The following is a 26,763-nucleotide window of genomic DNA, read 5'->3' as shown; positions in this document are numbered from 1 at the left end:
CAATAGTGACTTCCTCCAAGATTTCTGTATGATTTATTTGAGAAGTATTGACTTTACTGAATATCTCACCATGGGCTAGACACAAACAGTATGAACAACTTAAAGTTCTTATTTGAAAGTTTTGTTCTCCCAAGTTAGGATATTTTTATTTTTGCCCTGTTTGTCAAACAGTTGATAATCTTATCAGACTCTCTCCTCATCTGATTCTACCCAACTACAGTCACCAATTGAACTTTGATTTTCTTTTTTATTATTTTTGATATATATTAGTTGTATGCAATTAAGGGTTTATTATGACATTTTCATACATGTATACAATGTATTTTAATCATATTTACCCTTCCATCGCTCCCTCTCAAATTTCCCCCTTTTCCTTTCCCTTCTATCTCTTTAGTAGTCCCCCATCTATTTTGACCTTTGTTTTTTTTCCTCATAATTTCCACAAATGAGAGAAAATATACAATACATTTCTCTGAAACTGACTTATTTCACTTAACATGATCTTTAGTTCCATCTATTTTTCTAGTAAATAATGTAAGGTCACTTTTCTTTTTTAAATCTTATTTTATTTTTTAATTATCATATAATTGTTGTACTAGGAGTACATTTTCTTATGAAACAGAAACAGAGAAATTAACATATTCAGAGGGTTATACTATCAAGTACATACCAACCACATGTAAGAGCTTTTATTTTTCAAATAAATACATTTATTTGGATTGATGGGGAAGGGAGACTATATTTAGATGAGTTCAAGTAGTTTGCCCTCTGCAGTAACTTAGCTTTTCGATTGAGAGATTTTTATGCTCTTTTTAAAATTTTAAAACATTTTTATCATATTATTATTGTATTGGGGGTACATTGTGACATTTACAAAAGTTCTTACAATATATCATAGTTGAATTCATCTCTTCCATCATTCTTCTTTATTGTCTCTGCCCCATTCTTAGAATAGTTTCAACAGGTCTCACTTTTCCATTTTCATACATGAGTACATATTTCCATCATATTCACCTTCCTACACCTTTCTTATAGTCTCCCCACAGTCACTGGTACCAACCCCCGGACAGGACCTGTTTTACCTTCTTGTCCTCCATTTTTGAAAGCAAACATTTTTCTTTAAGACATCTATACAAAGTTTAGTTATGACATTTCCATGTATATATGCATTTTATCCCAAATTGGTTCATTCCCTCGATTTTTCTCCTTTGTACTTAATCCTTTTCTTGTGGTGATTTCAGCAGATTTTAAAATTCTATATTCATTCTTGAATAGAAAGTTCAACAACCACATTCATCTTCTTTACTTCCTTCTTTTATTCTCCCCTCCTTTTTTTGCCCTCCCCTTAGCGACCTGTTTTTTATTCTTGTCCTTGGTTGTTTCATTGGTTAGTCCTTGATTTTATACCTGTACATGCATTGTGCTTAAGTCAATGTAACCCACCTCCACTGTACTTCCTTGTCCTTTCCCAACTGTACTGTATTGTTTAACAATTTTCAGTGTTTCCTTGTGCCTTTTCCTACACAGATGTGATGTATTTCTTTGTTATTCACTACCTTCTTTTCTTCTTTTCTTCCTCCCTTGGTCTCCTCTACTAGTTCCACTTTTGGATACATGCTCTGTGTATATTTCTATGCATATATACTATTACTTGTACTTGTATTGGGTCTATAGTCACATATGAGAGAAGACAGAGGTCATTCTTCTTTTTACCAGATAAAACTCCTTTGTGTATATATACCACATTTTCATCCATTGATGGGCAAATTACACTTCTATAATTTGGCAACTGTGAATAGTGCTGTGATAAACATGGATATATTGTTAATCTCTCTGGTAAGCTTATTTGATTCTTTTGGGTACATACCCCAGAAATGGTTATGACTGGATCATATGGAAGTTCTGTTTTTATTATAAATTTTTATTAGGATATATTCATTACATGGGAAAGGATTTATATTGACAATTCCAAATAGGTTTATACTGTATATTGGTTAGATTACCCCCGTCTCTCCCCATCAACCCCTCCCCACCCCAAGTAAACACTCACAAGAAGTTTTTGGTTCTTTTTCATATAATTAAATAAAGTCTATCAATCGTATACCCTCATCTTAATCTTCTTCATTCACCTACCCTCTCCTGTACAAGGTATATATTTTACTGTCTTGTTTTTTGTTATTAATATTTAAGTTGATGCTGAAAGGGGATTCTGAATGTATCACCATTGTGAGTATATTTTACTTTGGTTCATTCAACCCCTTCTATTACTGTCCCTTACCCCTTTACTTCCTACCTCCTGGGAGTTCTATGTTTAATAGATTTCCATAGTTACTAGACTACTTTACATTCCCACAAAGTCTGAACATTAATTTTTATCAACTTTGTATTGCTTAAAGCTAATTAAGACCTTCCTCTGCTTTTTTGCCATCCTCTCAAATTATGCACCTAGAATCATCAAGCACTCACCACAAAAGGATAGAAGCATCTCTATCAAAGGCACATTAGCATCAAGTTACCCAGGATACTGTATCATTTTTTGCCCTGAGGAAATACAGTACTTTCTCCAAGAAAGAGTTTGATAAATGTGCTGGTCTGAATTTAACTATATAAATCTTTAATTATTGGGTTGTCTTGCATGCTGTTTTCTGAACCATCTAAAGTTCTGTGCACGACACAGTTTAGGTAAAGAAATAGACTAGCTAGTGCCAGAAATGGGACTAGAAATAAGCTGGCTAAACACTTCATGCATCTTCTACATCTAGAATAATGGGGGAAATGGAAACTAGATTTTTAAAAATGAAAGGAAATATTGCCTACCATTTATTTCTATTTTCTTATTTACTATGCTCTTATTCCTCGTCATTGTCTTGGATATAAAAGGAGGATATACATTATCCTCCTTTTATACTTGAGGAAGCTGAGGCTCAGAGGACTAGAGCCCCTTGCTTATCTAATCCAGAGTCTTTTGCTTTTTTCCATTGTGGGTTCTGATACAGTGTCTCTCAAATCCAACTTTAACTGCAATAGGAAACTAACTTTTGAGGAGTTTTTTTTGGGGGGGCAGGTTAACTTTTTATTTGCATTATTTTAGGAGGACTAGCATACTGCTCAATAAATCTGAGCTTTCATGCACTAGATTTGTTTAAAGTATTCTGAAGTGCTTGGATTGTGTTACTGGAGTTTATCTCAATAGGGATTAAAAATTAGGGCTAAAATATCCAATGTATGATTATATTCCAAGTCATGGGAATTGGGGAAATGGGGAAATAGGCTGTTGAGAGAATACTGATGAACTAGAGCAGTGGTTTTCTATGTAGTGAAAATCTTTTATTTATTTATTTTTATATCATCATCATTATTATTTTTTTATTATTTTCATATTATTAGGACTTTAACTCATTCATTCATTCATGCTAGGCAGGCACTCTACTACTTGAGCCACTCCATCAACGTTTTTTTGTGTTTAGTATTTTTGACATAGGATCTTGTGAACTATTTGTTTGGGCTTGCCTTGAACCATGATCTTCCTGATCTCTGCCTCCTGAGTAGCTAGGATTACAGGTTTGAGCCATCAGCACCTGCCTTGTGAAATTCCTTTGTGTTCCAACATGTGGAGTCCCCTGGGACAGAGGATATCAAAATACAGTATTTGGTGGCAAAGGTTAGAGAATGTGACATATCTGGGTGCTCCGGAGTAGCCTCAGAATGCTACATCTTGCCTACTAAGGTCAATCTGAAGGGAAGTAAACAATGGGGTATGGCATTTCTAGCAGGAACCATCTCCTTGATTATTTTTTGGGAAAACTCCTGATAGTAAAAATCAAAAGTAAGGTTGTTAATATGTTGTTGAAGTTTGTTCTTGTCAATGTGGGAAACAAAATGGATTCCATGTCTGGGGCATGGGTACAGAAGCTTGTCCATCTTGATACTTTCTGTCTCCATCATATTATTTGTGGTTTGCTTTTAATCAAGTCCACTGTGACTGGCAGACATTTGTGGCTCAACCTGGAAAGACAGGGAAGAGCAAAGCATGTTTGGTTTTACAGAGGAAACAATGTTTGAATGAATCCTCAAGAAGGAATAGGAGTTAATCAGCAGTAAAAGAGAATCGTCACCTCAGGAAGAAAAACAACTAAGTGCAAATGCACTGATGACAGGAGCAGCAGGTTTGTCCCTGTACTAGAGATGTGGGTGGAGAAGTCTGAGTGGTGATGCTGCGAACTGCATTGAGAAAAGGCCTCTAAGTCAGAAAAGGAACTTGGGCTTTGCCCTGCAGGTAAGGGGTAGCTTCTAAAGAGTTTGAAGCTGAAGGTCAGATTTATGTTCTAGAAATTTGACTCTAAGCAAAAAAAAAAAAAAAAAAAACACCTACACTGGCTTATGATAAAGACAATGTAAATAAAAAGAAAGGTAAGTGAAACAAGTATTGATAATATAGATGATAAATATATCTAATTGCAACAGGACATTTCAATAAGTGACTTCATTATATGCTTAATAAATCATACTGTGTTTCACTAGGCATTTCGGAAATGTAAAATAAAACAGTAAGCTGATCTGATCAATATATCTGAAGACATTAAAAATACCTGCATGATGGTGCACACCTATAATCTCTGCTAGTTGGGAGGCAGAGATAGAAGGACTGTGGTTATAGGCCAGCCTGGGAAAAAGAAGTTACCCATACCATAACTCAACAGACAAGCTGGGTATGGTGCTCCACACTTGGAATCCCGGCTACTCAGGAAGTGTGGATAGGAGAATCGTGGTCTGAGGCTGGCCCAGGCAAAAGCATGAGACCCTATCTAAAAACAAATTAAAGCCAAAAGAAGGGGGATGGGAGGTGTTGAGGGCTTGGCTCAAATGGTAGAGTGCTTGCCTAGTAAGTGTGAGGCCCTGAGTTCAAACCTAGAACCATAATAAACATCTGTGGCTAGGACAGGAGTGGGGGAATACACCCGTAATCCTAGCACCTAGGAGGCTGAGGCAAGAGGATCATGAGTTCAAGGGCAGTCTGGGCAATGTGGTATGTTCAAGATAAGTCTAGGCTACAAAGGGGGACCGTGTATCAAAAACAAAAATAAAGAGAAAAGTGAAAACAACAAAAATACCATGTTGGTGAAATTGCTAGTTTCTTGGTAAGTTATTTGGTAGCATCTGCAAACATTTAAAAATTCTGAAACCTTTTTAGTTTAGGCCTACAACTAGCAATCTGTCTTACAGAATTAGATGCCCAGTTTATATACATCTGGTGTTCATTAGAGCATTGATTGTAAGGAGTCAAACAGCAAAAATTGTGAAAGAATAAGCTAGGCTGGTAGTCTTCTTTTTTACCTTATAAGATTCTTTCTCAGCTGCTACTTACTACAACATGTGGACTCTTGGCTCTCTGGTTTACAATAGGCATCTGAAGATTGAGAGAAGAGAGGCTGGGGTATTCATCCCTTACCCTGCCCCCTTTTCCTTGCAGTCTGTGGTCTTGATAGTGGCTTTATTTCCCTGACATGACCATAGTTTTACTACAACAGTTGTTTCTGTTCCATAAACACAACTCTTGCCAATACAGACAACTTTGCTCTGTCTCTCTCCCCTTCACAGGTGAATGAAAACTCAAGGAGACAAGTAACTTGTCAGGCTTTGGTATGAAATGATTTTCCTTCCTAAGTACTTGCTTTGTGCAGCTCTTTTTAATTCACATTTTGAATGTGCATTATGCTCCCTGATAGAACTGAGTTGAAGAATAGAAGACAAGTCAGAGGAGATATGATTAGAGGCAGAAAGACAGCTGGGGTTGTCCTTACAGTATTCCTATGTGACATGAGGGAGAGAACTGAGAAAAAGTCAAGTTCACATGATACATAAAGTCAGTATGTTTCTCAATCAATCAATTGTCAACTCACTGTTATTTAGGACACTGGGAGCTGGGAAGGACAGGTGTTGCCCTGCCCACAGAAAACTGTAAAGGAGACTTACCTTTTCCTAAATTATCCCTGTATTTTGTTCTGGAAATGCTTGCTAATTCTCCATGAAATTTGGAATCTCATAGAGGCAACAGAGAGAGCTTGGAACTTAAACATATAGCTTCCTATGGTCAACTGACTGAGTTTACATCTAGGTTTTTCATGGACTGATTGGGTTATCTTAGCAAACTACTTAATGTCCTAATGACTCATTTTCTAATTGGAGAACTACTAATAGTTCTCTATTCAGTAGCTGAGAAGAGTAAATGAGTTGTTTATGTAAGGATCTTATAATCATTCCTATAATGTAACAGGGACTTAAGAAATATAGGCAGTCATTAATATCTATGCTTCTGATGCCCTGTAGACAGAAGGGACATGGTGTCCCACTGCAAGAATGAAAATAACCAAAAGAGAATGTCAGTGGCCCCATTCTGCTTTTTGCCTCTGCATGTGGTTTGGAACCTGCAACCATATAAAATAAAACATGTGGAAGCCATTATCCAGACAGTTTCATTTCCTTTTGCGATAGGGTTACTACACTGATAGATTGGAGATTGCTTTGGAAGCTAAGAGTTGGGACTTTAAAAAGGCATTTCATGGAATTCTCTTCTGACTCAATTCAGTTCTCCCCTCAACCCCTAGAACATCCCAGAGCACCTACAGTAGAATCATCATTTACTTGCCTTACATACCAGGAGTGCTGTGCACTTCTCTGCAGCGGGGAGGTCACTTTGACCCATCGTAGGGACATTCATGTATGTGCATGAGGGTCCTATAGACAGATGGTTAGTTGCTAGAGGTCTGTGTTGATTGTGTCATGGTTATGTAGTGGGCAGTCAGAAGAAGTTAACTCTAATACACTACACTTTGCAATCACACCACCAGTACAAATACTGTTCAACTGTACTTCTCACTAGTGGTGTGTTCCTGAGCAAGTTACTTGCCTCCTTGAGTTTTGATTCCTTCTTCTGTGAACTTGGGCTAGTAATGCTTCTACTATTATATTGCCTGATATTTATTTACTACTCACTGTGCTTCAGGTAGAGCCTCAGTTCACTCCACAATAACAGTACTACTTTGATACCATTGTACAGACATAAGCAAATTAAGGCACAGAAAAGTATATAACAAGTTTCCCCAAAGTTTACCCAGAGAGTGATGCAGTCAGTATTCTTACCCAAGGCAATTGGAACTCAAACCTGCGTTTCTAACCATTGCACTGGGCAAGGCCACAGATTGGCTGTGCCCAGATCATTGTGGAAGCTCAGTGAAGTTGCTTCTTGAACAAAAAGCTGTAACTAGATACCTGGTATAGAATAGTAATAAGAAAATGAAGACCTGATCTCATCTCATAAGCATTACCTTCTTATGTAGAAGCTGGATAAAAACTAAATAAAAATGAAATTAGTAACTACAGCCTGTAATTAGTACACTGAAGGAAATAAAAAGGGAGAGAAAATAGAGAAGATAGAAGAGAAGACAAAGTACAATACTTTGGCCCTAGTTGAGACACAAAATATACTTTTACTTTATTTATTTATTATTTTTTAAAATTTCCTTCATTCATATGTGCATACAATGATTGGGTCATTACTCCCCGCTTCCCCCCGCCTTCTCCCTTTCTCCTCACCCCCTCCTTCTCGCCACCACCCATATTTTTGCTTTAATTATACATAGGAAAGAGCAAGTTGAGGTGGCTTTTATAACTGATTTATGATGGGTTAACCAACCCTTTCCAAGAAACGCTCTTCAGTACACTGATGTCAGTTTGGAACGTGGCCTCTTTGGCCAGGTCCCAAGTCATTTTAAAAAATGGTATCTGAGTTAATATTTTAGAGAAATGGTAAGATTAAATATGTAAGAAAAAAGAAGATGTAGTAAGAGTGGAAATCAGACTGAAACAGCCCTATTCTTTTGCAAAACATTATGGAGGTTATTCATTTTAAATATTCACAAGCATGGAATTTTATATTGAGAAGATCCAGGATTTCCAAACCTCACCTTCTGTTTTGAGTCTTCATATTTCAACAATTTCCTAAGAACAAACAAAATCATCTGGACTGGCCAAGTCTCTCTTCTGGAGCACCATCACTGGATCCAAGAAAAGGTAAAATGTTCCAAGTGCTTTCAACAAATGATTTCGTATCCACACAGCAAATAATTTATGAAGAAGCAAGTACAAAATATTCTGTGTCATTCAGCAGTCACCTTAAAAATATTCTCCCAAACTGTAGCATGTGTAAGTGGCAGCTGTCCGTTTCTATCTCCTTCACTTGGCTCAGTTCCTTACCCTCTGAACTCCTGGGAAAGTATGTCATTTTTCCTAAAAATAGTTTTAGAAATTTGACACCAGCTATTATCTTATGCAGGTATCAAACACTGATTCGAACTAAAGTTAGTGAACTGTGTTGAGTTCTAAATGTGCACCACAATGAATGAATTAAGAAGAATATTTTGGATTGGCAGATAAGCTTTTCATGTTCTTAAAATGCCAGTACTTGTTCCAGAATTGAACATTTGAAACAATGCAGACTTCAGGATAGATTGACGATTGACTTCCCAGTGAGTAATTGAAACAACTGCACATTTACTCTTATGAATACGTAAGAAAGTATCAACAGTCACTAAAACGAATCCATTGTGTCTCTATCCATCATGTAGGAGCAATAGTGTATCAATGATTTTTTAGGTACACCAGCAATGGCATGTTTCATGAAAGAAAGAATGGTAAGCCAGACTTCATTAACATAAAACCTTTTTGCTTTGTGGAGGATGTTATCTAGAGAAAGAAAAGACATGCCACAGTCTGGAAGAGGATATTGAAAAATAAATATTTCATAAGGTAATGTGCCTTCATTCATTTTATTACTACAACAAAATACTTGAGAGTTTGTTACTTATAAAGACAGAAATTTATTTTCTCCCAGTTCTGGAGGATGGGAAGTGCACAGATCAAGGTGCTGGCAGACTCAATTGTTTGGTGAAGGTGACTTTTTGCTTCCAAGAGTGTGCTTTATTACTTCATCCTCCAGAAGGGAGAAATGTGGTGTCCACACATGGCACAAAGCTGAAGGTTGGTCAAGAGACTCAAACTCTTCACAAAGTCTCTTTTTAAAGGACCTTAATTCTATCCACAGGGGAGGAGACTTCATGGCCTAATCATCTTTTAAAAGCCAGCACTTTAATTTTTAAGGAGACATATTCAAACCATACCAAAATATATAAAGACCCCTTAAAACTCAACAATAAGGAAATAATTTGTTCATAATGTCAAACCAAATCCTTAACAGACATCTCAGCAAAGAAAATATATTAAGGTATGAGTGTGTCCATTGCCTCTCAAACTTTCCTTATGTTCTTCAATGTATGTTTGTGGTAAGAACCATTGCCATGAGCTCTGTCCTATTAATGTATTTAAAAATGAATAATATTGCATTGCTAAGTATAGGTACTATATTGCAGCATCCAGGCAAAAGGGAACATTTTAAAAATTCTTTCTGCCTGGCATTCTTTTCCTCGTCTTCTGAGTCAATGTCTCAAAATTACTGTGGAAATCCAATCTTTTCTTTTCCTTCTTTCCATGTAGCACAAATCTGGAGAATCTCTATATTTAGTGAGAAAAGTGGTTGGGAATGTGATGATTTGGTGAGCATTTCATTGCCATGAGCTGGATTGGGATGAGAAAGATGAAGCACAGAGAAGTCAAGACTGGAAGATAGGGGGAATGATTTTGGGGATTAAAACTTATAGTGTTATTAGAGGGATCTGCTATATGAATAAAAGAATATTTATTTAAGAGATAGAAATATATGGCTAGAAAATACTGGTTTTCCATGTACAGAATGAGTGGGGCATGTGGCTCACACCTGTAATCTTAGCTATTCAGGAAGCAGAGGGTGGGAGGATCATGGTTCAAGGCCAGCCTAGGCAAAAATTCATGGGTGACCCCATCTCAAAATACAAAGCTGGATGCAGTAGTGTGTGGCTGTCATCCCAGCTACATGGGACTCACAAATAGGAGAATCGTGGTCCAGACATAAAAGTGAGACCCTATTAGGAAGAATATCAAAAGCACCCATGGATGTGGGTGTGGCTCGAGGGGTGCCTGGCAAGCACAAGGACCTGAGTTCAAATCGCAGTATCACCAAAAGAAAAAGAAGAGGAAGAAGAAGAAAGAAAAACACAAAGTAGTTGTGTTTGAATGGAAACCTAAAGATGACTTTCTACTTTTCTCTGTATATACATTTGTATTTACATGTGTATATTATACATGAAAACATGTAAATGATGAAAATCATTTTAAGAAAATAAAGTAAAAACAGTTTTTGTGGTATTTTAACTCATTTTTACCTATTTTATGTCCAGCAGAAAGAACTGGTACCTATAAAGTATTTTAAAATTTTGTTGAACTGTACAAAAATATGTCAGTACAACTAGAAAGATTTTATAGGAAATGAGCCCATTTGTAAAAAGATATTACAGGCTAAGAAAATTCTCTCAGAATAATGATTAGAGATCATGGCATAAGCTCAACAGATTGTCATTTGTTTGGCTGTATCAAAACTAATTCTTTAACAGATTTACTTGGGGAGATGGGTTAGTCCAGTCTGATTCTTCCCATTTGAAAACGGCATAGAGAGATGAATGGCTGATACAAAATTATCCCTACAGATTCATGATATGATCGAGACCCATGATCTTCAACCTATAGTTAGGTTGGAAACACTTTCCCCCAGCACATTCCTTGAAAGTGTGATAGTAACTTGTCTATTATCTCCTTATTCTACTCTTTATACCATTCTAAATGCTTAGAAAACATAAACTCATTAAATAACCACATCAAGCCATGGCTTAACCTATTACACATCTACTTTATCAATGAAAAGGATGAAGCAAGAGAAGTTAAGGCATTTTTCCAAGGAAAATAGCTAGTAGGTGGCAGAATTAGAATTCAAACCCAGACATTGTGGCTCCAGTCAACTTTCTAAAGTATTAGTTACTGCCCTTCCAAAATGACCTCATTTTGAAGAACTCTGTGGTATATATTTTGAGACATAAAGACAAAGTAGTCTAAAAGTATATCCTTTTTATATTACTTAATCTTTGATAGTAGAACATGATTGTATTTTTGAGCCCAAATCTTTGAATTTTAACTTTATCTAGAGGCCAGAGTCTGTCCAAGTTGCTCATTTTATTTTGTGAACTCCATACATTTGCATAGCACATTTCTGTAAATGTATCCTCCCTGCAAGGGTTAAGTGTATGTCAGCTTGCTCCCAAAATGCCTGTGTGCTCCAGCAATTCTTCCAGTAATCCTGAAAGAGCATTCCAAATGAAGAAACTGGAGAATCTTAGATACTCTGTCCAGAGCTCATGTTTTTGAATAGAAGAGCCTGGATTCAATCCAGATTAGTGTTAGAAAAAGAGTCCATACAAGAAAGCAAAAGCAGATATGTCGCTTGTGCTTCTGAGCAATTCTGTTAACTTCTCCATACCATCATTGAGGCCAGCCCAAAATACGAACAACAGAACAATGTAAAGATTCTTCTATGAGGAAAACATGTGTACCGTGTTCAAATTCACTACTTTTTTGGATTTTTTTGGGGGGGTGGGAGCAGTGAAAAGGGCAACAACAACCTGTAATCTTTTGTCCAAACACAGCTATAGTCAACTTCAACCTCAACAGATGTCTTGCTTCCATGCATCAGGGATCAGTTTATTAACATGTGACCAGAAGTGGGCTACAAAGAATAAAGGGAACTTGCCAGTTGTGTACATATTACTTAGTATGTTTTTTGACAACAAATTTTCAGTTTATTTTGAGAAAATTCTAGACTTGGAAAAATAGGATAGAGAGCCCTCGCATACCTTTCACTCAGCTGCTTCTTATGTTAGCATCTTCTATTATTGTAGGATATTTTCATTTTCACTGAATTAGAAAGTTTATTGTATCTCACTAGCTTTTCTAATGCTCATTTTTCTGTTCTAGGGTGTCACTTTGCATGCAGTTGTTCTGTTTCTATAGTCTTCTCCAATCTTTGAGTTATGTTTATCTTTCATGATGTTGATGCTTTTGAAGAGTATTGGTCAATTACTTTGTAGAACTTCCTTCAATTTGGGCTTTTCTGCTGTACTCTCTGAATATATTGAGGTTGTGTACTACTGGAAGGGAAATCACACAGATGATCAAATTCTTTTCAGTGAACATGTCTTCCACTTCTCTGTTTAGATTTGTTCCTAGGTATTTTATGCTTTTGAATGCTGTTGTAAGTGGAATTTCATGAAAAATGTCTGGCTGTTTCCAGGGAAGAGAGAGGACAGAAACATTCTGTTTTTTATAAGACTTCTAAGCCTTGACTGAGATTTACCTCTGACTACACAAGCAAGATCTGATGAAAAGCTCCATCTTGGAGGCTTTCCTCAGATGGCTCCATAGACAGTAGAAGAATTTCTCTGGTGTAGAACCTACAAGATCCTTTGTGTGTGAAGCCAGGGGATCCAAGGTCAGCGTGTATGACTGTAACATCAGCTTTCCGTTATTTGGATAAGCTGGTGACTGATGAAATTCTCCACTAAAAAGTTACTGGTTTTCTCACTGCAGTCATATATTATTTTGGCAGTTTTGACACTATGCTAATACCCCATTTCTGTTTACCTTTGTTCAGGCTTAGAAGTTTTTGATGGATCTTGCCTGCAATAGTTATTGCTGTGGTTTTTCAAATGATGATTATCTATTTCTAGCTTTCCTTTTACATGTTAAATTCGAATTATGCTGTTAAGGAATTGTATAATTTTGTGTACCATCTAAAACCTTGGAAACTGGTGTGCTCTTTTTTCTTCCATGGACTTTTAAGAAGAAAAAAAATGACCTTAAAAAACATTAAAAATGACTATTTGGTAACATGAGCTAATTTTGAGGAAAATCTTTGCCATTTTCTAGGAAAGAAAGGGATAGGAATATTTGTGTGTTTAGTAAGTCTTCTAAGCCTTGAGTGATATATACCTCTGACCTTAGGCAGGATGAAAATCTTTCCTTGGATATGTCTGGGTAACAGAGAGGTGCACATGGGTTAGCTCTATGAGGTCCTTATAAAGATAACCCTCCTTTTCTTATCCTCTTTAGTTTAGGAATCAAATCTTGTTTAGTTATAACAATGCATTCAAGAATCACTGTCTTAAATTGAACATATTTTTGGTAGGGTCCAAAACCCTAGTTTTTTAAAAATGTTCTCTTCCCAAAATCCCTAATGATAGAAGATTTAAAAGACTACAGTATAAATAAACAAAAATTGTATTTCTATTAAAAAAACATTGAGCAATCCCAAAAGGAAATTACAAAAGAAATTCCATTTAAAATAGCACCCAAAAGAATAAATATTGCTAGGGAAGTGAAAGACACACTGAAAACTAAAAATTCCACTGAAAGAAAAATTTAGAATCAAAATAAACAGAAAGACTCTGTGTTCATGTCTTAGAAGACTTAAGATAAGTTTGGCAATAATTCCCAAAGCAATGAATTCCCAAATTCATATTCAATGAAGTTCCAATTAAAATTATTAACATTTTTTAAATGAATGGAAAAATTGATCTTCAAATTCCTATGAAATTACAAAAGGTCCAGAATAGCCAAAATCATGTAAGAAAAGGAGCAAAGCTGAGGGAATTAGATTTCCAATTTTAAAACTACCTACAAAGCTACAGTGATCAAAATAGTGTGTTCTTGGTATAAAGATAAACATAATGACCAATGAAATAGAATTGTGAGCCCAAGAAAAACCCTAGCATCTCTGGTCAATTGATTTTTTTTTTTTTTTTGCTAATACTGGGGTTCAAACTGAGGTCCTCATGCTTGCTAGGCAGATATTCTACCATTTGAGCCATGCTTCTAGCTCTTTTGGCTCTGTTATTTTTCACACAGGGTCTTGTGCTTTTGCTCTAGCTGACCTCAAAATACAATTCTCTTATCTCCATGTCCTGAGTAGCTATGATTATAGGTATGGGCCACCGCGCCTGGCTCTGGCTAATTGATTTTTTATAAGGACACCACTGTTATTCAATGGGGAAAGGATGGTCTCTTTAAACAACTATGTTGGAATAGTTGGATATCCTCTTGAAAGATTGAATTTGTATGACTGCCTTAGACCATGTAAAAATTATTTCTAAATGTATCAGCAACCAAAATGTAGAGCTAAAATTCTAAAATGCCTAGAAGCATAGAAGTAAACTTTCTTTACTTTGGATTTGGCAATAGATTCTTATAATAACATGACCAATAAAATTTTAAAAACAGATAAATTACTTTCCATCAAATTTTAACTTTTATGCATGAAATATTCTCTTAATATAAGAGAGTAAAAGGCAACTTATAAGATGAGAGGAAATATTTTCAAACTGTTTAGCTCATGGCAGTCTAGTCTCTACAACATATAAAGAATTCTTTAAACACAAGAGCAGAAAGACTACTCGATTAAATGAGCAAAAGCCTTGAAAAAACCTCAGAAGAAGATATACAAGTGGCCCAAATAAAAACCAACATATGAAAAGATGTCCAACATCATTAGTCATTAGAGAAATGTAAATCAAGTCAAAGCCACAGTGGGTAATACTTTATAGCAATCATGATGATAATCATCATAATAATGAAAACTAAGTAGTATAGGTAAGGAGATGGCAAATTTGAAATTCTTACACATTGCTGGTGAGAACATGATATAGTGCAGAGGTTATAAAAATGCCAGTTCCTCAGAAAAGTTAAACATAGAATTACCATAAGACTCAGAAATTTAACTGCTAATCACATAGGCAAAAGTACCTGAGTAAACAACTTGCACTTGAATGTTCACAACAGCACTATTCTGATAGTGAAAAGGCAAAAACAATTTTCCCATCAACTAATGAGTGGATTTTAAAAAGGGAGTTATATATCATGCAATAGAATGTTATTCAGCCATAAAAAGAAATGAAGTACTGATATCTGTAATATATGGTGAGCCTCACAGACATTATGGTAAGTGGAAGAAGCCAGAACAAAAGGGAATACATTATCTCACTCTATTGTACGTACTATCCAGGATAGGTAAATCCATAAAGGCAGAACACATTTGGCTAGTTGCCCAAGGCTGGACAGACTGAGAATGAGAATGACTGCTTGAATGGATGCAAGATTTCTTTGGGGGTGATAAAAAGTGCTTTGGAAATTAGTAGAAATGTTTTCAATGCACGCTTTAAAATGGTTAATTTTATGTTAAGAGAATTTAACCATCACTAGGGGGGAAAAGAGTTGGGGTGAGTGACTCACCAAATGTAATTGTTCCCTTAAAGCTCAATTAAACATACTTTAAACTATGTTGCAAACTATTTAAACAGAAAAGTGCACAAATTATGAATGTATACATCGATGCATTTTCACAAATACACTCATGAACCAGCAACCAAACTGGAAAACAAAGAACACTGATACATCAAACCCTCTGTATACTCTATCTAGTCACTCTTCTCTCTATGACCTCTAATGACATAGTTTAGTATGCCTTCTTTTTGAACTTTATATCAAAAAATGCATACATGATATGTCTTTTTTTTTACTTTACTTTGAGATTTATTTGCCTCATAGTATAGTATAAATCATGAATTACCTATTCTACTATTAATTTTGTTTACAATTTTAGCTATTTCAAATACCACTGCCATGAGAATGCATGAATATTCATATTAATATTGCAAATATACCTTGGAGAAGAATTTATGAATCATAGGGAATTCACATCTAGATCTAATAGACTATGCTCACTTGTTTTCCAGGTTGTTTCAATTTATATTCCCATTAGAAATGTATAAAAGTTCTACACACTCTAATTTCTTATTTATACTTGGCATTTCCCTGAGGGCTCAAGTAAGGTCTTTGTTGTGATTCTAACCTGGATCAAGTGTTCCCTCAGCTCAGTTATGCTTCTCTCACTCTCTGAGAGAGATTATTTTTGAGAATCTTCTCCCATGAAACTCCCTGTATTGAAATCCATCTTATCTATCTCTCTATCTCTCTTATCTATCTATCTTCACATCATAATTATTATCTATCTAGCCACCTGTCCATATACACGCATGGACACACATATATAATCATCCCTCATAATCCATGGGGCATTGGTTCTTGGACTCCTCACAAGTACCAGAATTGGAAGATGATCAAATCCCTTATATAAAATGGCATAGTGTTTACATATAATTTGCACATATTCCTCCATGTTTTAAATAATATTTAGATTACTTATAGTAGCTGATAAAATGCAAATGCTGTGGAAGTTGCCATGATATCATATTGTTTAGGGAATAATGACAAGAAGAAATGGTTTTGTACATGCTTAATATAGACAAATTTTCTCAGATGTGTTTATCTATGATTAGTTGAATCCTTGGATGCAGACCCCATTGATATGGAGGGCCAACTGTATATATTTAAGACTTCTGTTTGTTTCTGTATCTATTGCTTGTCATCTTATGGGTAGTGCTTTCCGTGTCCTAAAGAAATGTTTGCCTGTGTCAAAGTTGTGAAAGTATTCTTCTATGCTTCTTTCCAAAAGCTTATTGTTTTACTTTTCCCATTTACACTAATACATCTGGGGTTGATTTTTGTGTATAGTGAGAGGTAGAGTTCAAAATTGTTTTTTTCCATATGGATATCCAATGAATCCAGCACCTTTTATTAAAAATATCATATATCCTTATTTCACTGAAGTAACAACTTTATCATAAATCAAGTGACTGTTTATGTATGAGGAGTCTATTCTATCTTACTATTTATGTACCTGATTTTTTTGTGCCACTATCACAATGTCATTATTACAACAGTATGACTTTGAATGGAAATATTCTTCTTTAATTCCAATGTTAGTAAAATGATTTTTAATGTTTTACTATTAATTTGATGTACACTACAGATTTTTGAGTTGATATTTTTTACCAGACTAAGGAAATTTCTAGCTTTTTGTTTTTCATTAAGAGACTCTATCATGAACTCATTTTGCATTTTATCAAATGCTTCTCTTGCATTTTGAGATCATTATACATGTTCTTTCTTTTTTGTGTCAATGTTACTAATTACATGAATTGATTTTAAAATGTTAAATTCATTCTTGTTATTCCTGAAAAACTACATGTGGGTACAGTGTATCACATTTGTAGAATATTTCTTGATTTGATTTGACAATATTTCATTTAGGATTTCTATATTTATGATCATGAGAAATATTGATTTGTAAGTTGCAATTCAGTTCAGTTTAATTTGCAGTTAGTTGTATTCTAGAACATCCAATTATTTTATTACAAAAAGTATTTTAAATTCTACAGTGTAAGATTATATTTTGGGAAAATGATAGCACACATATATAGGGTTAATATACTAGTTAGCATTTTACCTTACCTTAAAGAAAACCCCAGTTATTGAGTATCAGCTAATGCAATATGTGATGAATATCTAATGAGTTTCTAAGTCTTAGGAAAAGCAAGGGTGTGCTTTGTTATGATGGGGGGAGGTTGCCCATGGAGTGACAATTTATAGAACTGCTAAGGACTGACTTGTCTCCTTCTTGCTATTCTCTTGAGGCAGTGGGGTTACATTGGCAAATGCATATTTAAAAAAACTAAAAAAATAGACGTACCTATGGCTTTGCCATACCACTCTTGGGCATGTATTATACAAAGGAATGAAAATGAACAAACAAGAGTGATACCTGCACACCCATGTTTATTGCAGCTCTTTTCACTGTAGTGAAGTTGCAGAATCAGCCAAGGTGCCCAACAATGGATGAATGAATGAAGAATATATGATATATACATATATACATACATGTATATATACATGAATGAAGAAAATATGATATATATGTATGCATATATAAAACCATGGACTATTATTCAGTCATAAAGAAAAACTAAATTATTTGTGGGAAAATAGATGGAACTGGAAATCATAATACTGAGCAAAATAAGCCAAGTTCAAAAAGCCAAATATTGCATGTTTTTGCTTATTTGTGGAATTCAGACCTAAGGTAAGGATGAAAATAATGAGACATGAATGTAAAAGGGGGGGGGTCTGGGAGCAATCAGTAGGTGGAAGGAGAAGGGATGGAAGGGATACTGAGGGGTGAAGAGGATTGAAGTTTGCTGGGCATACACCACAGGCATAGGAAAAAAGCATAATGAAGTTCACCAGACACTGTCTGGAAAAGGGGGAAGGAGGGAGGAGAGTAAAGGAATACAAGGGAGGGGTGAACTTGTTCAAAGCAAACTTTATGCATCCACGGAATTATTACCATGAAGCCCCCTCACGCTATTAAGTTATACTAATTAAAAAGTAAAAAGAACCAATTAAATACTGTTACTTTCCAATTTCTCTGAGCCAGCTTATATGCAATGAATTGGAAGACACATGAACAGCTATAGTTAATACACTTAAGAGATAAGACACTGGGAAATTAAGAAACATGTGGCAGTGTCATGAGGCAAGTCTGTAAGTCACAACAGTGATTTCATCGTCTGGTGATATGTTGGAGAGGAGACCTGGAATTTTCCCAATTATAATAAAATGGAGACCTGGATAAATAAAAACATTTAATGCACCTAAGCTTTAAATGCTTTTAGTACTTGCTGAAGAAGGGAATCTCCAAAGACAGAAACAAAAAAGAAAGTAAAGAAAACAAAAGAAAAGAGAACTAGAATAATATTGGAGAGAATTGAATGGTAACTTGTACAGGACACCAAATCAGGGTTTCTCTGGGAACAGATGCCTACACAGGCGTTCAGATATGGAGACTAATCGTTGGATCCCCTGAACAGTAGGGGAATGGCACTTAACAGTACTATGTTAAATCATAGTCCTAGAAGGAAGAAAACAAAGTTTAAATTCAGACATGACTTCTGTCTCTGAGCAGCCATAAAAGTAAATCTTCTCTAGAGGAAAGCATTCCTGATTTAGATCTTCACGTTTCCTACGACTATATTCTATCACATATGAGCTCATGGTTCATATTACTAGCATTCAGGTAAAAAGGCCATGGTGAATAATTATTGGCAGATGCAAATAAGAAAATTCAAATATTGTAATTATTAGACATAGACTATAAAACAGGTCTGTTTAAAAATAAAGGATTTGACTGGAATCTAAAAAGTAAAAAAGTAAAAAAAACAAAGACAAGTTGCTTTCCTTTACCTTCCCCAAAACAAGAAGGAAAAAGAATAACCAGTCACATTTAAAAAATACTTAATGCATAAATTATAACTGTAAGTTATGAAAAACAAAAGTAAAGTAGTAGGTTAGACGTAACTCAAGAGAGGCTTTAAAATAGTTCTGAAAATACCATTAAAATATAGCACAAAGAAGCCAGTAGCTATAAAGGTGTTAATGACATTGGAGATGAAATGGATGTATAGTAATATACTTTCTGCAACTGAAGAACACCACCACAACAGTACAGAGACCGTCTTAAAAGCAGTCATAAATAGAAGCCACATATACACAAAGGAAGAGCAAATTGGTTTAAGAGTGGACCTTTCAACAATAGAAATCAAAGGATATACTCAAAATAACTTGAAAGTAGCGGTAAAAAACAGATATGTTTCTGCTAAATTATGTTTTCAGAAGATGAAATAAAGAACTAGACAAAGGAATTATTAATACCAGCAGGTGTCACTAGAGTAATGGCTAAAGGATTAGTTCCAAGAGAAAGATTTACAAAGGAAAGTCTGAAATAAAGAAGAAAACAAGCAAATTATTTGTATAAAACGATTGTTGTAATAATGACTAATTTAAAGGTTGCAACAAAGTATTAAAATGCATATCAACAAAATTATGCAGCCTAGGCCAATGGCCACCTTTGTAGTGATCCTAGACCTTGAATTCACAATGCTTGCAAGCTTACTGATCGACTTTGAACTTGGTTACATATGTGTAGATTTTTCAGGGTGAACATTAAAAGACTGGAAAAAAAAAGCTACTGACTTCACTTAGTAATACACACACACACACGTATTAGATCCATGTGTAATAAGAAAAAATATCAATTAAAATTAGTAGAAGTATATAAATATATCAGCAACTATAATAAATATAAGTAGGTTTGCTGCCACCTCCAAAGTAGAGATTGTAAACTTGAGTTTTCTTAAGCTGTACAAATGGCATGCCTAAAACATAACAACAAAGTAATGTTGAAATTGAAAACAGATTTCAAAAGATATACTATAAAAAAGTAACCTAAAGGAAGCTACAGTGATTTTACTAGAATGTGATAAAAGTGATTTTAACAAAATAAGCACCTTGGGGAGTAGAATTTTACTATTTAATGATACAGAATTTACCTTACCAGGAAGAGCGTTCAACCTAAATTTATATATACCTAATAAAATATATCAGAATATACAATGAAAAATAACAATATTTTATAGAAACATAGGTAGATTTACAAAAGTGAAAACTGCTATCATTTTGAGGGATTTTTATATTGTTCTCACCATATGTACAACTCAAATAGACAAAGAAAGGAAAGATGTGATATAGAAGATTTGGTCAACAAAATTAATAAGATTGGTTTAATGAACACATAATTGTGGATATTTCCAAAGTGCTAAGTTTTGTCCTAAGCATTTAATATGTATTGCATGACTTCATCCTTCAAAAACAAAATGAGAAAAATAGAATTATAGCAACCAATTTACAGATGTGTAACCTGGGGCACACTAAATTCAATTGAGCTGTTCAGGTTTCTCAGCCTCTAGAGATGTAGCTAATAGACAGAGTTGGGATTTGAAAGCATGGTTATAGATTCTCCACTTCTAAATGCTATACCATTTTGCCTTCCAACTACACAAACAATTACAAAGTGTGCATATTTTTACAGAATTTGTTATATGTTATATAGACGCCACATAAATAGGTAATAAAGTGAACATATTACAAAGAGTAGTCCTCATTGATATCACATACTCTTTGACTACAATGAATGGTTAATAACAAATAACAAAAGAATATGCCAAGGAATTTAAAACTCTTTAGCAAATCATAGGACAACAAAGAAATAATGGAAAATTATGTTGTAGTAAAATTATTATGATAAAAAATTAGCCTATCTAAATTTGGACTGTGCTGGATATGACCACAAAGTAATAAAATCTAAAAGTCTCAGATGATCTGTAATATTAAGAAAAAATTAAATAATTAAAAATCTTCTAAAAGCCATCTTCAGGACATTGGAGGAAGGAAAGCTTGAACAGAATACTAAAAGCACTACCAAACAGATGTAAAAATGCATGTAGAAACTGGACTATAAATGAACCTTAAAACTTCCTTCATAAAGCTCCATGTTCTCCTTTATAGCTTGTTTGTTTCCTATTGGAGGTCTGGGCTCTAGGGTATGGGTCAGCAGTCTTTTTCTAAGAGAGATAATAATGGATATTTTAGGTTTTGTTAGCCACTAAAGTCTGCCATTGTTGTGCAGAAGCAACCATAGACAATACATAAGTTGAATGGACTTAGCTGTGTTCCCATAAAACCTTATTTATGCCAGGTACAACTATGGTGCACAACTATCATTCCAGTACTTGCAAAGCACAGACAGGAGGTTTGCAATTTTGAGCTCCACACCATTCTGAGTTACATAGCAAGTTGGAAACCAGTCTGGACTACATAACAAGATCATGTCTCAAAATAAAATAAAACAAAACCCAGCTTACTTTATAAAAATGGGCAGTGGGCTGGATTATGCCTTTGGGCTATAGTTTGCTGACTCTTGCTCTAGAGCAATGATTCTTAATTTGCTGTGTATTAGAAAAATCTGGGGACCTTTAAAGAACATTGATGCCCGGCACTTACTCCAAACACTATGCTTTAATGGAAAAAGCAGTAGGCATGAGGATTTTTTTAAAGTTATTAAGGTTATTCCAATGTGTAGCAAAGTCTCACCAGACAGCAGTCACTACATGGAAGAAACCAGGGTCGTTTACTGACTGCTGGGAGTAGAGGTCCTGTTGCAAACTGTGTCGAGTTGTGGTGTCTGCAAGAAATAAACTGTTACTGTGAAAAGAGTTTAGGACTTGACTGGTTTGATACAGAAATTAAATTACCTTGATTAATACAGTAATTGGTAATGGAAATGACACTATTGCCACAAAAAATAAATATGTGTTTTTGGCTTTGCGGTCGGTCAGCTAGGAAACAGCAGAAGCTAAGCAGAGCAGGGTTATGTTATATAGTACAAGATCTTCTGGTAAAATAGTTGTATGAAATATTTTAAAAGCAGACCATTTTCTTGGGCAGATGTTGCTCCAGGGGACATGATTGTAAAGAAATGGAGAATTAGTATGTCTTGACTTCTTTTGTTGAGAAGGATAACAAGAAAGAGATGAATTCCATAATGATTTTCCCAGTTTGGAAGCTCAAATGAAAGGGAATGAAAAACATTTCAGAAATTTGTGGAATTAAAGATTTAGAAAAACTCATTACTTCCAGATCTCAAAAAGTAAATGATAAAGAAGGAAAGCAGCTTTATATAGTAAGAGTCCAGTAAATATTCATAACTAACAAAAAAAGTGTCTCAACTTTTCAGTAAGGATCACTTTGAAAGGACTTCCTTTCTATCTCAAGCTTATTGTTCCAGATGACCTCAAGGTTACCACCAACACCCAAAGAGGGTACACTAGGCATCCTTTGGTCCCAGAACCACATCTGGGACAGAATCTTGGGTGCAGTGACTGGTACCAACAACTGATGGGAATCAAAAAAGTCATAAGCCCATGATGTTTGTGAAGGAACAACATTGCCAAGAAACCAGGATCCTGATCCAAAACCCCGCAAGTGCTTGGCAAACCTTAAAACAACCTTTGGCCTGGAAACAGGATGCAAAGTATGAGTAGCTCCCAAGGAGGGCATTCCCCAACACCCACTTCAAATGTGACCAAGAATTTAATGGATAGAAAAGAATCCCTACATTTGGAGCCCAAAACCACAGAGTACAATACTTGTGGAAACCTTGTTCAGAAAGCAGTTAAAGGCTGTCAGTGAACTTTCTTATTCTCCATAGAGAGCCTTTACAATGTCGTCCCTAGGGGATTTCAAAATTGCTGTAATCCAGTAAGTACTTTGAGTTTTCTGTTTATCCTGTTTCTGAATAGGTACCCAGAAGTCACCCACACTCAAAGCTGAGAAAACTGTGTGTCATCCAAAAGCCTTAGACCCCAAGGTGGATGAAATGACTTGGTGAGACTCTGACATATTTCACTTGGGAAAAAACTGAGTATATGCTATGTATAGGGAAGAATAATAAAATTAATAGTAACCAGAGGTGAGGCCTGATGCAGAAACAATGTAACGTGTCCTTTATAACATGCTTCCTTTATCTTTCTAGAGATACAACTAATTTTTCAACTTTTATTGTGATCAATATCATTCAAGGAATACTGGTAGAAGTTGAGTCCTACATCCAAGCCCAGCCTCTAATAACTCTTGTGTAGTCCTTCAAACACTCCTTTCTTCCTCCACAGGTAGATGCAGAGGAGGATTCAAAGGTCGAGAGGATATTGGAGGCTTACATGGAAGGTGCCAGGGTCCATGAGTGACAACTTGTAGCAGAGTCTTTCCTAACTGCCAACCAACGGGGATGGTGAGGTGAATAAGAAATAAATGTGTATTGATTGAGACAGTAAGGTCTAAAGATAAAGTATGTGGAATTCTCAATATTAACACAGTGTGTTTTCTTCCAATTCTGAGCTTGTAAGAGGAGCCTCTGGGTGATTAGTTGAAGATCTCTGAAATTCATCCCTTGTAAATCAGATATCTAGAACAACGTTTGGGTCATGTCTGAGAAATCAGAAGATAATTGCAGACTAAGGGGAAAAAGAAGGGTGGACTAACTGTTTTGGGTCAGAGCCTGGAGAGACTGCAGTAGTACAATTGACCTGTGGTTAGAATTTATTAGTGCAAGGAACAGGCAATGATTTCTCAAAGAAAGAGATACAGAACTGAGTAGAGTCTTGGTGGGCCCTGTTCAGTAAGTTTTCCTGGAGGAAGAAAAAGAACTCAACATATTAAGACTATTGGTTTACCTGTGAAAGTCCAAGGGATAAGGGCAGATCTACAGAGACCTTTGAGAAGAGAGCTGGAGAAGTCAGGGGTTAAGGAAACTGCAGAGGAGGGATGTCCAGCATGCAGCCTCTGCAGTGTGCCTTCACATGCTTCAAGAGAAAAGAAACTGACTTTAATCTTCTGCTAGTCCAAGAGAGTGAGAAGCCAATCAGGAATGAGATATAGTCTTCTTCCTTTCCCTTTCACCACTTTTTAACACAGAAGAAGGCAAAACAAGAGTGAGCCAATGGAAGATATAGTACATTATTTGGGGTAGACAAGGTTATGCTCCAAAAACAAATAACCAAAGGATACTGGTGACTTAACAAAAGTTGAGTTCTTGCTCATGCCACAGTCAGTTATGGGTTTAAATGTTTTGTTTTCAACATAGCTCATGCAAACACTCAGGCTGATGTAGGGTCTCTCTAGAAACATTCTTCTAAATAATTGTCATTGTGCAAGCACTACATTGGGCCACTGTGTGGTGACTGTCCTATGGTCTCATTTGTCCTATCTTTAAAGTAAAAATTGATGTTATAGAACAGGAAAACAAATACTGTATCAGTAGTTACCAAACTGTATCCCAACATGTGTGTGTGTGTGTGTGTGTGTGTATCCCAGATTAGAGCATTTTAATTTCAAGTGTTGTTTCTACTAATGTATCTCCTGAAACACAACTTCTACAAAGACCAGAAAACAAATAACTCAGAATTTCATGTCATAGTTGTTGCCATTGTCCTCTGAGAATGCATGGGTGCCCACACCATACTTTCTTGGTCACACAGCATCCTGTTTGCATTTGCTTGGATTTTTAATTCCAAGATTTAATCCCAAGCATTTTCTTGCTTGAAGGTAAAATGACCACTAAGGGGAAGCAACAACCAGACAGAGCATCTTCTTTACAGTATGGATAATTTAATCTTCCTGGGTTGGACTCTAAATGGAGCCAAACAGGTAGTTTCATCAGGGATTTGGAAATCAAGGTGACTTTTGTCAAGTTCTTTCACTGACCTTGAGCAAACCAAGACAGGGCTCTGTGCCTCTGAGTCTCTGCTTCTTTTCTTAGTCTTTTTGTAGTTCTCCATTTTTAAACCTAACTGTGGATCAGTGACCCCTTAATGGACTGACAGAGAACCTTCTCTCCAACCAGTCAGCTTTTGCTTCAGCCCTCATGAGTCACAGCACTTTTCAATAATTAAAGGAGTGGTCCCCTTTGTACACCAAGGCTAACCCTCAATTCCTTCTGGAGCAGAGAAATAAATCACAATATGATGAGTCAAGGTTCTTAATATGGATGTCTTTATTTAAATAAACATATAAGCCGTGGGATTTAGCTATGAACAAAAACATACTTCACAATTAGACATAAATAATCAATGTCAATAGAGGGTAGATGAAAGCAACAGTCTGTAACCAGAAAGCCAGAGTCCAACTTCTAGCTCTGTTATTCATTGCTATTTGATAGATTATTTATTCTCTCTGAGCTTCCACTTTTCTATCCACACAATGATAGCAAAGATACCTATACTTCATGGTAGAAGAAGGTAAAGTGGATGAACAAAGCTAGGAGCATCATAATATTTAAATGTCCATCTGAAGAAAAAGACAACATGAGAAGGAAAAGACTAAACTTTCAATCTCTACAATCTAGTTCAGCTCTGGTAAAATGAGAGCTCTGGAACACATCAAATGTGTTCAAATCCCAGTTCTACCAGCTGTGTGAACTTGGTCTTGTTATTGACCAAGTTGAACCTCAGCTTCTTACTTGGAGACAAAGTAATGCTGCTATATTGGAACTTAAAGGAGGTAACAGGGAGTGAGAAGTAGTTGGCATCAGTTGGTAGCTACCAATGATTATTTCCCCTATCAGGCACTTTTCTAAAGGCCTAAAGATTAACCCTATAATATATTCCCGTCACCAGCATTCTGAGGCATGAATTATTATCCTCATTCTGCAGGCCAAGAGCTAAGAGCTAGAGAGTTTAAGCAACTTGCCCAGGAGCGAGGAGTTTAACACCAGACCGTGTTTAGTTGCTGACAGCATTGTTACTTGATCTCAAGTCTCATCATGTCCTTAGCTGTGGTGTAGACATGTTGATCCCTACTGACTACCAGAGCCAGTTCACTGGCTGAAAACACCCACTAGATGGTGCTGATTTACTAGTTTTGGTTTGCTTTGGCAGCTGTATGAATTAAAAATTTACCTTCCACATCAACAAACCTAAATCTCTACATAAATCCCAGCTTGTGCAAATCATATATTTGTAAAGATTTTTTTAAAATTCAAGGTGAACTCTGGAGACCTAGTTATCTTGCTTAAAATGCAGACCAGTCCTCTATAAATCCACCAGCTGAGGCCTCTCTATGGCCATGAGCAATCACAAGGCTGTCTGTATCTTTGCTTTGGGATGAGTTGGAAACGATTAGCAGCTCTTTCTCTGAGTGTATAGATCAATGAGCTTGCAAGAGCCCACCAGCTCTGCTTAGCTTCTGTTGACTGCTCGGTGAAAGGAGACACAGAATACAGGCTAGGCTCACAGCTGATGTGAAGATACACCAAGCTATTCTAGACAATTTCATGACTTTTTTATTCCAAATTTTTGCCTCGTAATCTGTCACAAGTATCTATAATATCATCATTTGGTTAAGGCATTATATCCTTTCATAATATATAATGACAAAAATAACTAA

The sequence above is a fragment of the Castor canadensis genome, chromosome 13 (assembly GCF_047511655.1).
Source record: "Castor canadensis chromosome 13, mCasCan1.hap1v2, whole genome shotgun sequence".
In the NCBI taxonomy this organism is placed as follows: Eukaryota; Metazoa; Chordata; class Mammalia; order Rodentia; family Castoridae; genus Castor; species Castor canadensis.
The sequence above is the reverse complement of the archived record's forward strand: the minus strand, read 5'-3'. Positions refer to the sequence as shown.